The sequence below is a fragment of the Papaver somniferum genome, chromosome 8 (assembly GCF_003573695.1).
Source record: "Papaver somniferum cultivar HN1 chromosome 8, ASM357369v1, whole genome shotgun sequence".
Taxonomy (NCBI): Eukaryota; Viridiplantae; Streptophyta; class Magnoliopsida; order Ranunculales; family Papaveraceae; genus Papaver; species Papaver somniferum.
Genome location: NC_039365.1, coordinates 158,271,699 through 158,290,168, shown reverse-complemented (window position 1 = coordinate 158,290,168; position 18,470 = coordinate 158,271,699). Strand labels below are relative to the sequence as shown.

The 18,470-nt window shown below is 38.7% G+C and overlaps 1 pseudogene; it reads right to left on the bottom strand.

Annotated features, from left to right (window-relative positions):
* Positions 1–3,573: 3,573 nt before the first annotated feature.
* LOC113301420 lies at positions 3,574–17,734 on the bottom strand (annotated as a pseudogene).
* Positions 17,735–18,470: the final 736 nt, after the last annotated feature.

The following is an 18,470-nucleotide window of genomic DNA, read 5'->3' as shown; positions in this document are numbered from 1 at the left end:
TAATTATAAGTTTTCCATACATAAACGTTTTCATGAAAATTTTGTTTTTCACCCATATTCTACGTGAAAATTATATTTTTACTACCTACGTTAATTTAGGGATTTTATTTCAATCTTATTTGACTTTTCAAAGTCGTAATTGTTTTTTAAAAAAGGAAAAACAATCGAAATTATTCCCCTAACTTTGGTGAAGGTTATTTATGTAATCTAAATTAATTATGGGCTATACATATCTGGCATCTTAATGATGGGTTTGCCATATATCAAAAAATGAAAATGCGCTAGAGATATTTTTCCCCAATAAACAATATTACCTCCGCCCCATCATTAATTGACCTAGTATTAAATAAATCATCTTTAAAGTAGGTCAATTAATAGTGATACAAAGGGAGTATAATGACTGGACATAAAATTTTAAAATTGGTTGGTGTTTTAAAGAGAGATGATTGCTACCGCATGTGTAGAACCAAAACTACGACTGCAGCAAGAAAGTTAAGGTATTGCATTGACAATGTGTGTCCAAGTTTAACTCGGAAAATGTTCATCTGCATATTGTTGGAAATTTTCAAAATGTATGCATTATGTGTGCCACTAATGCGAGACGGTGTTTCGTAGAAATATTGGGTTTTAATTTGAAAGCCCAATTCAAAATCCTCTAAGTCTTGAATAGATGCGTCATTGCCTATAGCCACCATTGATACCCATTGAAGGTGTCGTTTGGTGAAGACCAAGCATTTCCAAGAGGCATGAAATACCTATAAGTAGCCACGTGTGTTTCTCTTATAACCACATCAAATCAATCTGTTTTTTTTTCTCTAATAGCATCATCAACACCTTAAATTTGATTACGGTGTTAGGGCTTCATTTAATCCTGAAAGCATAATTTGAGAGACATGTTGTACTCGCCAAGTTAATTGAGAAAGTTCGAATTATTATCTAAAAGTTTCGAAAGAACCTTGAAATCAGCGGTAAACCATTTTTCTGTTTTGTTTTCATCCTCTAATTTTAACCCAGTTTCCCAACAGTTTTGGATAATAAGTTTCGATAATATTCAAACGCGACTGCTCAATCCTTGCAAGTGATGAACCAAATTCTCAATCGCCTGGAACGTTTTGATGGTGAGAATTTAAGTCGTTGGCAAGAGACCGTGAAATTTCTCCTCATTACCGGCAAATTATGGTACATTCTTGAAGATGGATTTGAGGAAATTCCTGCGCCAAAAGCTGATGACACCGATGAATTGGAGGTTATGTGTAAGAAGCGTCAGGAAGATGATTTCATGTGCCGTGGAAACTAATGTTTACAATGCCCATCGAAGTATTGCATCTGCAAAGGAATTATGGACTACACTTGATAAAAAATACAATATTTCTGAAGCAAGCAACAATAAATTTCTGATTTGCAACTTTATGGACTTTAAAATGGTTGGCATTAAGTTAATTATTTCCCATGTCGGTGAACTTGTACTCATTGTAGATCATCTTAAGGATGCTGGAATTGGACTTGCTTCTACCTTTGTTGTTGGGGTCGTCTGCCCCCTTCTTGGAATGGTTATAATAAGAACCTTAAGCATGTCGAGATTGACTATGACTTAGAAGGTTTGCAGTGTCATCTTTGTATAGTAGAGGACTTTCGTAAACGACAAATTAAGGATAATAAACAAACTGAAAACCATTGTAAGGTTAATAGGGTTGAAGAATCTAAGACACAGAATTCCTTGAAACCTAAGAATAATACCCAGTTTAAGAAGCAATATCCGACAAGAAGAAGAAGAAGGATGATTGCTACTTCTTTAAGAGACCCGACCATTATTCTCGTCACTGTTATCAATGAAAGAAATAAAAGAAAAATGAGGTGAAAATGGCCGATGAAAAATTTATCATAAGAGTGCAAGCCGCCAATGCTGTCACTGAAAATAGTGGTGGATGGTGGTGCGATGGTGGTTCAACCATCCAAATCTGTAAGGATAGAAACCTTTACAAGACATATGAACTGATTTCTTGAGAAGGAAACGGAGTTCTCTCCACAAGCAACCTACGCATCAAAGTAATTTGCAAAGGCACTATTGAACTCTCGTTTACTTCTGAGAAAGACTGTTAGTCTTACTAATGTATTATATGTCCCTGAGGTTGTGAAAAACCCTGTTTCCAAAGACCTTGTTATGAAGGATATACAAGACGACATATGAGGCTGATAAGTTTGTATTTTCCAAGAAAAAAATGTTTGTTGGACAAGGAATCCTTGTAACAGAATAATAATGGTTTCGCTTATACTGTTGACTTTGTTGATTTATGGCATGGTAGATTAGGACATGTGAATTATGGTTCTCTTAGAAACATGAAAATATTAGGGTTGGTCTCTGATTAAAATTTTGATAATGTTTCTAAATGTGAAATATGTGTGCAAGAAAAATACATTGAATATCTTTTAAATCTTTAGTAAGAAATTATATTTTGCTTGAATTATTACATAATGATGTTGGTGATTTTAAGAATCATATGACTCGTGGTGGAAACAAATATCATGTCACTTTTATTGATGACTGTACTAGGCATGCTTATACATACTTGATGAAATCTAAAGATGATGTCTTTGATATGTTTAAAATATACAAAGCATAAGTAGAGACACAATTGGGACAAAAAGTTAAGATTTTACGTTCTGATCATGGTTGTGAGTATTTTCCTAAAGAATTTTAACTCTTTTGTCAAAAGCATGTTTTAATTCATAAATTTGCTGCACCTTATACACCTTAATAAAATGACATTGCTGAAAGGAAAAATAGAACTTTGGTTGATATGGTTAATGATGTGCTTATTAGTTCTTTTTTTTTTTTAATTCTTTATAATAGGCAAGGTTCAAGTTTTTGGTCGTCAGGGTTCAAATTTTCAAAAAATGCCGACCTTAATTACTGTAACACTAGTCGGCAAGGTATCGGGATGAATAACGTGCCGACTCTGTAAATATTACTTTCAGAAACAAAACTCTTTGAAAAGTCGGCATTCCATTCATCCTATAATCTTGCCAACTAAAAATAAATACCAAAATTCGGCATGCTCGACAAAAAATACCATGCCGACTGTGTAACTGCAATTCAACAATTTCTAATTTCTGATCTAATTTGTCATTCAAATAACAAAACAAAGTACTAAAATGAGTTTGAAAGGATTAATCGACAATAAAAAAAAGCATAATCGACGAAATTTTTACATTTGAAAACGATGAAATATAGAGAAGGAGAAGGGAACTAATCATTAGATTAATGATGAAGGAGAAGGAAAGAAATTAATAAGGTTTTGACCTAAAACTCAAAAGGAGTGGTTTTGGTTATTATTAGGGAAAGGGTAATTAGGTAACTTTACACATATTAGGTATCCCTTAACCCATTATTGTGGTTGGGAAAAAAATGGGTATACCCCAATTAATCTGGGTATACCCCAATTAAGCCAGGATAAAAAATGAAACAATTTTGGTGTATTAAGAACCTAATTTCAATAAAACTAGAATCCCTAAAGAAGTTTAACCATTTCTTACAAACACACCTGAATGTAAAGAAAATAATGCTACAAAATGTCACCAGCCCTTTCCAATAAGCCACAGCCAATCAAGTGCTATGCCGATAGCCAAACCTCCGAGAACAAAAATTGTAAGAAAATTCCCCAAGGAATTTTTCTCTGACCCTGTAGGTACACAAAATAGGTTCACCACGTGGCCGCAAAGGAAGGAACGATATAGGACTGAAGAATCTCACTTAAAGATCTCGGTCGGTGACTTGTCAAATCAAACGTCAGAATTACCTCGCTACTAACTAATAACGCGAAGCATGAAGAGGAAGCACCCTAAAAACGAAGTATCTTGTATAAAGAATCTAAATTGCGAAGAATCAGTTGGAGTACCCACCAAGACACCAACCACGAAATAAAGATGGACGAAGTAAGGTTACTTGGATGAAAAGATAATTGGCGAAGTCAGTAAATTATGGAGCAAGAAAAGGGACAGCTGTCCCGACAAACATCCAAAGTTGTCAGCGAAAGAAATGGGAAAACTTTATGTAAAATGATCTGGGTGAAGTATAAATCATCTCCATGAGATAAATACGAAGTAAGAGTTGTACACGACTAGGGTCAATTGGTCTATAAATAGGGGTCCTTGGGTGATGTAAAGAGGGGTCGAATTCGAAGGAGGGAGCGACCTTTGCTTAGGGTGAGAGATTAGGGTTTCCTTGTACTCGAGAACTTGTACTTTTCACTACTTGGAGTGGTTAATTAATAAATAATTTCTCATCCAAAACCTTTATCATGTCTTAGATCTGTTTCTTTTCTTACTTGGGTGTGCTGCTGGATTTCCGGTAGTTACATTTTGGCGTCCAGAAACAGGGACTTAGATCAGGGATTTATCCTCATCTAAGAGTTTGGGAAAGGTTGAAACTGTTAAATTTGTAGAAGTTAGAGATTTCGGCGATTGTTTTAAAATTAGGGTTTTGTAGATCTTAAACAATTCATTCGTAGTTAAGATTAGAGATATAGGAGAGGGGGTAATCTTTGGGTGTTGCATCGTAGAAGCGGAAGTAGATTTAGAGATACCAAACCAAGGATCAGTCGATGGCCAGAGTACCAGATCGATCGAGGCACTTGATATCGACAAGAAGAAGCAAGCGATTGGAAGCGAAGAAAGGAGGAAGAATGGAAAAGGGAGAAACATCGGTTGCAGGGGAAAGGAAAGGCGTGAACCGACGACGGAATAATCAGGCCGAAGAATATGATTTTAGGGAAGGATCAATACGCACTTCTGACACGGACACCGATGCCGAATAAGAAATGACCCACGAAGAGTTGGAAGGAAACATTGATGAAGAACACATGACGTTGGAGCAGCTAAGGGAAACACTTCGCCTTGAACAGGAACGAGACATGGATTTAACGGAGAAACATGCCCAACTGATGAGACAAAATGCTAGGTTGTAGCTACAAAATCGCCAACTTAACGAGGAAGCATAAGATGACGCCATGGACTCGGAAGGAAACACGATATCGTCAGAGGAGGAAAAGCCGCGACGAAGGATATTTTCCCATGAGGACGATGGAGGAGAGCCACGAAAAAGACGGCAAAGGGAAGGCAGTGAAAAAACATATCTGAGGAGAGCGTTGGAGGAAATGAGATGGGAATATCAAAGAAGGAGATACGAAGAAGAAAGGAGGAACGAAAAGGAAATGAGGCGAGAAGAGGAAAGGCAACACGATGTAAACCGGAGACATGAAAAAGAAATCGGAAGGGGGAAGGGGAGGCTTAGTGTAATGAGAGACGACCGTCACGAAAAAAAATGGAGGAAACCTGAACCAAGAGGTCTTGAATGAGCTACAAGATATGAGCACGCTGATAAACAATTCGCGGAGATGTGGAAGGGTGCAACTGGAAGAGGCGATAGAGGAGGCAGAAAAATTCCCATTCACCTACGAGATAATGTATGCGTACATTCCTGAGAAGTGCGTACTACCAACACTTTCAAGCATATTCAGCGGATCGGAAAGTGTTGTGCAACACTTCAAGCAGTACACTCTATCATTGATGCAGTGGGGACGAAATGAAGCGGTGCTCTGTAAATACTTCCCGGCGAGCTTGACCGGCGAAGCATTGGCATGGTTCAACTGGCTACCGGAAAGGTCTATTTCGTCATTTAAAGACCTACAGAGAATATTCCTAACAACTTACATAAGTAACAACTCGCTGAGACTGGGAATCGAGACCTTGTTTAACCTAAAGCGAAGACCAACGGAAAGTTTGCGGGGACTAGTAACGAGATGGAGGACAGTGCGTATGGAACTTGCGGGACGAGTTGATGAGTAAAATTTTATCCTATCCTTCGTGAACGCCTTATTCTCGACCGACCTATTGTACACCCAAATATTCATAATCCGGAATTCCTTGATGATGAATGAATTAAGGGAGTACCAATAGGAATACATAGCGTTGGAAGAGAAGCAAAGGAAAGTCAGCGAAGTAACACCACTTCCAGCAAAAGAAGGAAATTCAAGGCTATTACCAAGAACAATACATGTTGTGGAGGATGATCCGAAATATGAGAAAGGGGAACCTTCAACCCAGTTTCGGCGAAACTTGTAGCCGTGTCAAGCAGAGATCAGGAGTGGATCGATCAACAGAGATACGAGGAGTCAAGGGGAAGGAATTATGAGCCCCGAAGCCATAACACAGGATATCAGCACAGAAGCAATCAAGGATCTAGGTTTGGAGAGCGAAGACCAAATGCATCGGCCTTTGAAGATGTAAAGCTTCCTAGACTAAATACAACTGTGGAGAAGGTATGGAAAGCGATAGTGTTGATAGAAGAGATTCCGCCCCCACTGAATCTGGGAAGAGAACCACCTTCGAGCACTAGGATTCATGAATTTTGCATGTATCATCGGTTTCATGGGCATCACACGAATGACTGCCGAAACATCCGAAGGATTATACTTCGACTAGTGGAACAGGGGAAGCTCGCTCATTTTATGGAGGGATATGTACAACCGCCCCCACCCCCACCTGGCAAAAATAAACAAGTGTACCGAATCGAATTAGATCGGGGAACCGACAAACTGAATTATAATTCGATAATACATTCAGCCAAGAACATTCAAAATTTCCATGATAATATACTCAAAAAAGTGCATAAGAGGGACTTCGAAGGGAATGAGATATTCAGTGTGGCGAAGAAGGATCCATTATAATAGTGGCAAAAGAGGGATATAACATTCTCAGCAAAGGACACACCATAGGGAGGAGTTCGCACACAGAGCCGTTGGTCATAACCTTAAATTTTGGGAGATACTCAAAGTGGGAGGATGACGAAGTCAAGAAAGAGAAAATCTGCGCAATAGACATAATCTTGGTGGATATGGGGAGCTCAGTCGACATACTCTTTTATCATGCATTTAGAACCATGGGGTACAAAGATTCATACCTTGTACCATTGACATACAACATATATGGGTTCAACTGGGTTGCATCAAAACTAAAGGTAGAATTAGTCGTGAAGATTTTCGCGGGTGAGTTGGAAACAAAAGTTACTGTTTGTGTGATAGATATAGACTCACCTTATAACGCTCTTATAGGACGTCCGTGGATACATGGGATAAAAGGGGTTGCATCTACATATCATCAGGCCATGTGGTTTCCCATGCCAAGCGGAGTAGGAGAGATTAAGGGAGATCTAAAGGATGCGCGAGATTGTATTGAAAAGGATGTCCACAACTATGATAAAAAACTGAGAAGGAAGATAGAACAAAAGAAGAAGGTATGCGAAGCAAATAGATCGGAGCAACTGATGGTGTTCACATTGGGATAAGCGAAGAGAACATTGCAATGCAGAAATGCATGGAAGAGGCAGAAAAGATAGCGATTGCCAATGATAAAGATCGCGAGAAAAATCCGGATAAGGAAGGCCAAATTGAAATAAATCCAAGTGGAAAAACGAAGAAGGGAAAAATAGCTGAACGGAGCGAAGTAGTGAGAAGCGAGAAATAGACCCCCATCACCAAGGAAAAACGAACCCCTCACGGCAGAGCAAAGACAAACAATTCCAAGCGCAAGAAGGTATCGATACAAGAGGTTGAGAAAAGTGTCGAACTGCCCAGTCATTTTGGTAAGAAAAATGACGAATACGACGAAGACAAGGAGATGGAACAATTCAAGGAGGAGCTCTACCAAGAAAGACGAAGGAAGGAAGATTTGGTAAGAAAATGAATAAGGCTAGAAAGGAAAAATGAAAAGCTTTTGATTAAGAACAATCACCTAAAAAGAAAACAAACGGAACGTAACACCCAAAGAGGAGAAAATGCTTCTGGAAAGAAATTAGCAACTGAAGGACGTCATGAGTATTGGCGAGATAGAAAGGGGAGAGGGTAACGAAATGAACAAGAAGATTTGAAAAGAGCCATAGAAAGCAGAAGGAGGGAGTTCAGGGAAAAGGAATATCGTATGCAGCAACTGATGGTGGCAAGGAGAAAAATTGCATCGAGTAATGACTCAGTGACGGGGAGAAAATCTGGAACGTGGGAAGAGCCAGAAACGATGAATAAATGTGCAAGAAGTGAGCCATGCAAACCAGAAATAACATCCTTGTTTTCGTTGAAACAAAGGGAAAACGAAAGCTTGCGAAGTATTGTGGCGAGATGGGATGCGATTTGAAAATAACTAAAGGGAAGGCTATCAGAAGAAGATTTAATACGATCGTTCATTTATGCACTGTCATCCAGACACCCCTTATTTTCAACATTGTTCAAGATCAGAAACGAGGTGAAGATGAAGGATTTGAAAAGGTATCAGTCAAAGCATATCTGCCTAGAAGAAGAACGCTGATATCGAGAAAGAATCATACAAACGAGAAAATGTACTTATGAACTTATCATTGGGCAATGTACCAGATTTACAATATAATAGCAATAATATTTTGAAGTTTGATGAACCGATTCAAAGATACGGATTTCCATAAGTCATTTAAAATAACACGAACCATAGGCAAGTAAGACCTCAGATTAGGAGGAGAATAAGACCCACGAAATGAATGGTTTCTAGGGAAACGTAAACCCTTGGCCTAAGAAGTCTGAGAATCCACGACATGCACCCTAGTTCGCATGAAAGTACAAGAGGCAAGACCTAACACATGTCGTGAACAACTCTCAGAAAGGAAGCTAGGGAAATGATAAGACCTATCCGCTGAGGGTCCCTTTTATGATGGCCTTCGGTAAGGAGTGTGGAGTATGACCAAGGAGCCGACGTATTCGGTTGAGCTGTGGGTGCCTGGGACGTCTGGAGCGTTACCGTCCATGACCGCATGGCAAGTCTTGGCTACAATGCACTCTATCCCAAAGAAACCTCACTTAGGGTGTGACTTCGTATCCTCAAGCCATATTGGCGAAGGGGATAAAAAGTCACGAAAACAACTGAATGTCGTAATAACTGGATGGGAGGAGACCAACATGCATGTTAGGGTTAACCTCCTTGAAGGGGCAATCAGGGGGAATACGAAGGGATGGCACCTTCCATATTAGGAAGCTGGGTGACCAAAAAAGACGGTAATGTCATGGGGATAACATTCATGGGAATGGATAGGCCTGTCGCACTGTCGCGAAATGGGGTTCACAAAATGTTAAGACGAGGTGGATGGATTATTATTTGAAAAAATAATAAGCGCCTGATACTTCGTCGAATTAAGATCCTTCAAAAAGGATGAGGCACAATAAGACCTTGGAAATAAACACATGAATGAATAACATAACCGCAATATATAAAGCAAAATTATCATGAAATGAGTAAAAAGACGAAGGCAGACAAAGGACAATGGGGAAAGGTTAAGCAGCGAGAGTAAAGACAACATGAGAAGCACAAGCGAAAAATTAAAGTAAGAACACGCAATGAGGCAAGTTACAAAGTTCAAAGCTTGTACGCAAAATCAAAATAACGGGATCCCAACTTTTCATTCCATACCTCGGAAATACACAAAAGAATAAGAGACAAGTATATACTTTAAATTTTGTTATCCTTTTGAGTATTCCCTCGGCGAGTATATACTTGACGAAATGGAAAATTATAATATTTAAAAGTATTACTTAAAGACAACCATAAATATATAAAAGAAAAGTCAAGGTGTTCTGCCCCCAAGCTTGGGAGCGCCCAGATAAAGAGATTGTTATCATAACTAAAGTTGAGAAACATGAGAGAATGGAAACTAAGATTGTTGTTGAAAAAGAGCACCATCAGTAATTGTTGTCTTAGGTATTTCACCACCAGCCCCGCCAAGACCAGCACCAGTATCTGCATCAAGATTTAAAGGTTGTCCTAAAGAACTCGTGGAAGCAAAATCATCCTTGGACTCTTCCTCCTCGACCATCTTCGCACCGGTTTTTTGTTCCTCCTCACTTTCAAGGAGTCTCTCTTCTCCACCCGAGATAATCTCGCGGTTGACTGGTTGCTCGTCGTCAGAAAAGACTTCCAGAGGAAAAGTGGGATGAGGAATGCCTTGCTCGTCGCAGTAGTTGCTGAAGATAGAAACCCAGTGGTCCTGAGTATTCTTGCGAGATAACTTCGCTACTTTTTCAGAATCTTCTATCATCCCATCAATATCAGCATTCAAATCCTTAACCTCATCTTTGAGGCGAGAAACTTCTTGGCGAGACTCATCCCTTTCGAGGGAAAGCTGAAGAACCTGATTCTTGTAACGGTCTTCGGATTCTTCAAAAATAAAACTAGATTTTATCAGAAATCTGAAATTTGACATAACCAATAGTTTCTCGCGTTGCACCTAGAGCTACCTTCCATCTATAAGATAGTGGTATTCAAAGTTTTTTGGATATCAGAATGAAAATGATTCATCCAGGAGATTCTTAGATCTGACTCTTGAAGTTGAACGCATAACTCGTGATACGCATTGTCCCAGCCTTTACCATGACCTGACTTTGAAGTATCTTTGCTGGGTTGAATGAAAAGAGCACCTCGTTTTTGCGTAGATCCGCAGACTTGACTCGGGAGGAAGATTTGACAGACTTTGAGTGTGAAGGGTTATCCAGCTGAGCCTGAATAAATTCCACCTTTTTCTTCAGAAAATCAATTTCCTCGTTTAAACCAGCTATTTTATTACGAGATTTGCGAAGATCAACCACAACCTGATTTTTTCTACTGATCATGCGCTCGATGTCTTCCTTCAGTCTCTTATAGGCCGATAATGACGAAGCATGAAGATTCCTCGAGGTAGTAAGGGAAATGTTAACCCGTTGAAGTTATAACTTAAAGCGCTCGTTCTCGTTGTGAAGATGAAGGTTCAGCTCTTCGTTATGAGAACAGGCGGTAGACAGGCGGTCCACTTGCGAGAAAAGGGTCTCGACCTTCTCGTTCAAGATCAAGTTTTCAGATACATAACAATCATTGTGAGTCACGAGGTTCATATTCTCAGCGCGAATATCTTCCATCGAGGAAGACATTTCAGAAATATCCATTTGGCGTTGCATGCATCGAGCTTGACAAAACACGAAATAAAAAAATAACAGAAGTAAAAGGAAAGGCAACAAATGCACTTACGAGGGAAGAAAACTTACTTCGAAGCTTCTCCATCTTCTTCTCTTGATTTCTTCAATACTCCTTCTCCTCTTTGAGCTCCTTCGTCAATGCCTTGATTTGAGCATCATCCTTCTTCATCTTCTCTCGAACTAACCTAACATCCACTAAGCTGGCCATATGAAGATTGACCTCGTGTAAATCGTCGAAACAGAATTTAATAATAAACCACGAAGTACTGTAAAGATGTTGTGGAAAAAATATGTAGGGCTCACCGAATTTATTAAAGCGAAATGTTGTTGTAGAGTCAAATTCATAGAAGCATTAAGTATCACGGAAGAATCTTGATAAAGAAAGTCGTCAGCACTGAAAGTCACCAAAGATTCAAGTGCACGAGATCTCGTAGCGGGATCTTCGCGAGCCTTGTTATAGATATCTTGAAGGAACTTCATATCAGGATCATAGATGGGGTTGGACATCACAGACAAAGCCTCTTGCTTCCCTTTTTCGTGAGAAGGGGGTTTCGCCGTGGGTTTCTCATGATGCTCACCTAGAGAAGGGGGAATAGGAGGATCAGCAACCTTGGGGGAAGCAGTTGTACGGGAATGGGAAGATTGATGCTTAGGAGCTGAAGGTTGACTTGGAGCATCAACAGAGCTCCTAACCGCAGTCAAGCTAGCCAGATCTAAGGTCCGACGCTTCCTCTTGGGTTCTCCATAAGGAAGGACATGAGAAGATGTAGTATGCGAAGTAACATGACCAATACGATTGATAAACAAAGGATTATAACACGTGAAAAACAAGTTCGATGAAATAGAGATACCTGATTTGAAGGGGAAGTCTAAGTAGGGTCACGTCTTTTCCGACCCCCAGTTGGTTCAGAAGGAGGTTGTTTAACAAGGGGAATATCATCCTACGAAGAATAAAGGGTTAGAGCTTAAGTTTATACCATATAAAATAGAATGATGGGGGAAGTGGTTACTTGTTTAAGAGCATGAGAGTCAGCAGTAACATCCCCATCCTTGGACGCTTTGAGAAGACCAGCAACAGGTATCTCATACTAAATAAAAAGGGAAAGGGGTGTGAGAATGAGCAAAGCCCAAAAACTAGGTAAAGGTTTAAGAGACGAAGAAATACCTCAGTGGGCACAGACCAGCGAAGCTTCCAAGGATCGCAACCGGCGAGATAACAGTGTTTGAAAAGGGGACCTTTTCGGGGAATCCCTTTCTCGTTGAAACCCAGACCAAGGGACCCCCTACCACTAGAGGGAACCTCGCCCAGTCTTCGTCCTGTGACAGTTTGAGAAGATCCATGTTTAAAAGAGGAGCTTTGAACGAGGCCGAGATAGTCTTATGGATGAGCTCAATGCCCCACTCTTAATACTTATTAGTGCTTATAAACCTTGCGGAATAGCTAGCCGCGAAGGAGTCTGCACTATAGTCGCGAGGGTTGAATTCCTCAGTTGTTGATGGAACCAGCGAAGTACCTTTTCCTGAGCGAGGTACAAACTCGTTGGAAATACGAATTGCATTACCAGAAAGCTGAAAGACTCCACATTAAAGCTTGTTCAAAATCTCGAGAAAAATGGGATTAAAATGATCGTAAAGGGGAAAGAACAACCCAACTCTTAACTGACCAACAATGACAATCATCTTGTCTGCAGAACAAGTGTCGGACAGAATCCATCGATAGTTTAGTTCCATATTAGGAGTTGCAGAGATGGGAGGAATCACAGAGGAGTCAATGGAAGGGGTTAAAGACAAACCCATCTTATGGAAATCTGCTTGGAAATCCTCAAGAGTTTTAAGTTGAGTAGGGGTTGATACCTTCTTTGGAGCCATAATGATGAAAAGAAAGGCAAGACAGTTGAGAGAAAAGAAGGGTAACTATAAAGGCAGAGACAGGAGCAGAAGGAAAAATAGCTTGAGTTCACGGAAAAAAGGTATTAAACAAAAAGAAGGAAACCCCAAACTAGAGCTAAAACGAGGTATTATAAGCAAGTGGAAGGTTACCGGCAGACCAGGTTGACGACATGTTCTAGGAAACTTGACCGGTAGTAACCAGTTACCAGGAGAACGTGGCCATGTGGAAGCAAGAAGGTGGAGAACGTGGAAGCCAAGGAATCCCAACCGGTTCTTATTCCATTCTCATAAGACTCGAACGAAATAAGAAAAGAAAAAATGTAGGTACACAAGATAGGTTCACCACGTGGCCGCACAGGAAGGCACGAGATAGGAGTTAAGAATCTCACTTAAATATCTCGTTCAGTGACTTGTCAAATCAAATGTCAGAATTACCTCGCTACTAACTAATAACACGAAGCACGAAGAGGAAGAACCCTAAAAACGAAGTATCTCGTATAAAGAATCTAAACTGCGAAGAATCAGTTGGAGTACCCAGAAGACACCAACCACGAAATAAAGATGGACGAAGTAAGGTTACTTGGATGAAAAGATAATTGGCGAAGTCAGTAAATTATGGAGCAAGAAAAGGGACAGATGTCCCGAAAAACATCCAAAGTTGTCAGCGAAAGAAAGGGGAAAACTTATGGAAAATGATCTGGGCGAAGTATAAAGCATCTCCACGAGATACTGACGAAGTAAAATGAGATGTACACCACTAGGGTCAATTGGTTATAAATAGGGGTCCTTGGGTAATGTAAAGAGGGGTCGAATTCGGAGGAGGGAGGGAGAGAGCTTTGCTTAGGGTGAGAGATTAGGGTTTCCTTGTACTTGAGAAATTGTATTTTTCACTACTTGGAGTGGTTAATTAATAAAGAATTTTTCATCCAAAAACTTTATCATGTCTTAGATTTGTTTCTTTTCTTATTTGGGTGTGCTACTGGATTTCCGGTAGTTACAGGCCCCGGAAAACACACTTTAGTCATTTGACGAGAACGAACTTGAAAAACATTGCCTCTTATCATTAAGCTAAATCACTACATTTAAAACTCACAACTAACCTTATAACCTTGGGGTGCAACAGTAAAGTAGCAAACATTGAGATAACCATGGCTTAATCCTAATATGGATGTCAAAAGTAGCATCCAACCTTGGTCTCCATATTTGGATGTGAAATAGAAAACTGGAATAAGTGCAAAAAGAGAAACGGTTGCAATCATAAGGCCCCTTCTCGACTTCAACTTCAAACTTTCTACCATGGGAATGTATCTCCCGACTAAATCCAACACATTAAACATTGCTAGTAGAACAAGTGCATACCTGAAAATTTTAAACACGCTCACTGTCAGAAAATAGACCAAGTTATCAATGAATCAAGTTCAAACATACCTGAAAATTTTAAACACGCTCACTGTCAGAAAATAGACCAAGTTATCAATGAATCAAGTTCAAACATCTTCATTTAGTAATGCTTGTTTATCTTGTTTTGAAGGAAATTTGAAATTACCGTTTTATATCGCCGCTTTGCAGGAGACCAAGAATGAAAATGCTTGGAAGAGAGATTAGAGTTATTACCAAGTGCCCAAGCCATGCTTCCCGGTATCTTCTGCTAAGAACCAAGGGAAAATTAAATACGTCAACATGGACACCAGAAACACAAATTCTTTGTTTTCAAGAAGAAAACTGCGTACGACTAAGACGCTCTACTGTATCATTATGACCCTCTTCAGACTGCATAGTATTAAAAATTCAGAATCTTATTTTAGAAAAATTTCAGACGTCATTGTAATGTTATTGAACTTACTTTTGAATCAAAATGCATGTAGATGTGGAAAATCCTACTACTACATCCAACAGATCTCAAACATTTGCAAATAAAGTAAACAAGCAAGAGACTCATAAGAACACAAGAGTATACGTAGTTCGGCATGATTACCTACGTCCACGAGGTGAAAGGATGATCTTATTACTCCACTCAAGGTTACAAAGTATGAATCTCTCCAATAACCTTTTTATTCTCTCTACAATAATCTAGTGTTCTCTCTCTCCTTACTAATCTAGTGTTCTCTCTCCTTACTGATTACCCTCCTTTTCTCTTCACAAGACTCTCTATTTATAGGCTAACATGCCAATACAATGAAGTTACAACGTTTGTCACAACCTATGTTGTTTGATGATTCCTTCGGGTGGTGGGTAAAGTTCCTTCCAATGTCGGCTTCTTGATGTTGATAAGTATATTCCCGATATGCTCCTTCCCGATACTGATAGCCCGTTGCTTTTTGAAGTGATGTCGCCTTATGCCCCGACCCGAGTCAAATTCGGTTGGTCTCTGGCCCCCACCCTGATAAGATTCCTCTTCTCTTCCTCCTTTTCTTGTCAGTGCATTTACTTCCTTGATTCCTGATAGGATCTCTCCATCACATCTGATCTTTCCCTTTACACGTGCCTACTTCACGAGCGCTTTGGTAGATATCTCGTTCTCTGTGTTAGGGTCATAGAAGATGATTCAGTGCTGCGCTTTATCTCTTCTTTGGTGAGTTGTAGCATGAAATTGTTCCACCTGGATCTGCCATTTATTTACACCTACAATGCAAATGATATACCATTTCGTTTTCTCGTATTTTAACACCAGTCGAAGCTAAATCAACAACGACTATTTTTGATCCCTCTGAAGCCGCCTTTGAGCGATAATATTTGACAACTGGTATTTTTGCAACGACAAATGCGTAGCGTAGTAGACACAACAACTCAAAAAGTGCGGAGATCACAAGGAACATTATTGCATTAAGAGATTAGTTGATAAATATGTATTCACAAAATTGGTTAGAAAGACCAAAATCAATAATTCCTGGGTGAAAAGGATATTTAGATTTTGATACTGTTTAAATGGACAAAAATTTAAAAATAGCCAGGATGTAAACATTTTCATCCTACCCATTTTCAAATACTTTTTTTTTATTTTTAATTTACATCAGAATGCATCCAGTTTCATCCTTGCTATTTTTTAAGTTTAAGTCAGGATGAATCCAGTTTCATCCTTGCTATTTTTTTGTGTCCATTTCATCTATACTAATTTTTTACTCGTCCATATGAACCATGTTTTAAAAATATTTGGACAAATAACCTATTTTCCGATATTTATTAACGTCAAGTTGCAGCCACAACACACCAACACTGAAACAAAAATGCTTGTGTTTTTTTTAACAGTAAGAATGAAGTAAGTGTAACTGATAAAATTGATTGTGCATACTTGCTCCCTTGCGAAGACCATTCTTCAAGTTTTCAAACACTGCTTTGAGCCTCAAAACCGATGTTAGAACCCCCGATGCAGACCCAACAGCCAAGAATGACTGCAAGCATTTCCATCAGCAAGACAAAAAACAAAAACAAGCAAAGTTGAATAATTAAAATAAAATAAAATAGGAACCTCTTACTTGTATGAACTCAGGACACATCAAGGAGAGATCCCCAAGCATTCCACCTTCAACACATCCATCGCCAAGTCCAGAAAGGACGACAATACAGCATAGGCCAACGTATGTCGCTAGACCTCCATCCCCGGAAGTAGCTAAGTCAACCTATAAATATTATGTCATGCAAAAATGAAGTAGGCACAGAAAAAGAACTCCACAAATGAGAAGAATAGAATCGAGTACTCGCAATTGGAATTGACAACGCACTTAAAAAGAAAAGGAGATAGCCAATTAAATTTCGCTTTCTTGTGTTTACTGTGGTCTCGTTGTACGCCAAAATTGAGCTTGTTCCGAGAGTAAATAGAACATAAACAACTGTGAAAACCCTAGTAGGATGATACCGCTGTGAAGGAAGAATTTTTTTATAATCAGTCTAATGTATTGTAGAATTTGTTTCTTTCCTCATTACTCTTTGGGGGTGTTTTAGATGGTTTTTTAAAACGGAAAATTGGTCATTTGTCCAAGTATTTTTAAAACATGGTTCAAATGGACGAGTAAAAATTAGTATGAGTGAAAATGAACACCAAAAAAATTACAAGGATGAAACTGGATTCATCCTGACTTAAACTTAAAAAATAGCAAGGATGAAACTAGATGCATCCTGATGTAAATTAAAAATAAAAAAAGTATTTGAAAATGGGTAAGATGAAACTGTTTACATCCTGGCTATTTTTACATTTTTGTACATTTAAACAGTATCAAAATCTAAATGTTCTTTTCATCCAGGAATTATTGATTTTGATTTTTTTTAACTAATTTTGTGTTTTTAAAATCATTGTTTTCCAAATGTATAAAAAGAACCTTAAAGTCATCTCCAAAGCAGTTGCAAAAAGGTTAGAAAACAATGTGTACCGGAAACAATGAGAGGTAGTAATCTTCAGCAGTTAACATGCTGTTCCAAACGAAAAGGCTTCCCAGAAGCCAACATACTACCATGGCACTAGTCTTTCCTTGCAGCTGTTGAGTTTAGAAGAAAAAAAGAAAATGTAAGAATCAAACGCAGACGCTAGATAAAAATTAAGTTACACGACGTCTATCATTTTTGGCCGTGGATGACGGTGAATCATCCACAAGAGTTAACATGTTACGGGATAAAATAAAATTACATTCTCAAAACTAAAAGGTGGTAGGTTAATAAGATGAAGACTATAAAAAATTATACCTCAGCTCCAGTAGTTATTGGTCGGGTCATCTTCCGAAAACATAAAAGAAAATGTAAGTGAGTTTTATAGTAAACCCTGAACATCAAGAACTTCAAATTTTAAAATCTAACCTTGAAAGACTTGAAATAAACTCCAATTTTTGGAGTCTTGGTTTAGATACTAAGATAGATATCGGTTTAGATTTGAAATGAACTCCAATGAGTAGGATTTTATAACCAATCCAGGTTTTTGTTAAAGTTTTTAGGTTTTTGTCCTTCAATAAAATTAATGGTTATGGGGCTTGCAATTTTCTTTTGGGATTTCGATTGTTCTTTGTTTTGGTCGTAACAAAAATGGAAATTTCAGTACTTGACATAAGCTCGCTAGTCCATAAACGTCGACATTGGTCGAATTTTCATTGCTTTTCTCTAAAGATTTTTTTTTTAATGGACTACAACCAAACTAGCACCGACATTCGTTAACTATATGAAGTACGAGCCATGGTTCAATCGGCCAAAAAAAAAGCAGATAGGCAGAAAAACCATCCTAAGGGGATGTGCTCTTTGTCTTTTAAAAAGGCTCCAGATACTTAAAGTCTAAAGATACAAAAATTCTTGGTGAATCAAAGAAAGAAACATATTTTGAGGCATACTCAAATTTTTTGAGGCATACTCAAGGTTCGGTTGATAATCTATGTTTTTGTCTAGGTTCGGTTGATAACTTTTCAGCCGAATTTAGGTATACGTATGTCTCAAAATATTTGAGTATGTCTCAAAACAGGTTTCAAAAAAAAATGACCTGAACACCTCTCACGTTCGTATAAAGGACCATAGGCCCATAGAATATGAATCATCCATTTTTTTTTAAATAATTTGTTTCGGCCATAGGCCCATAGAATATGAATCATC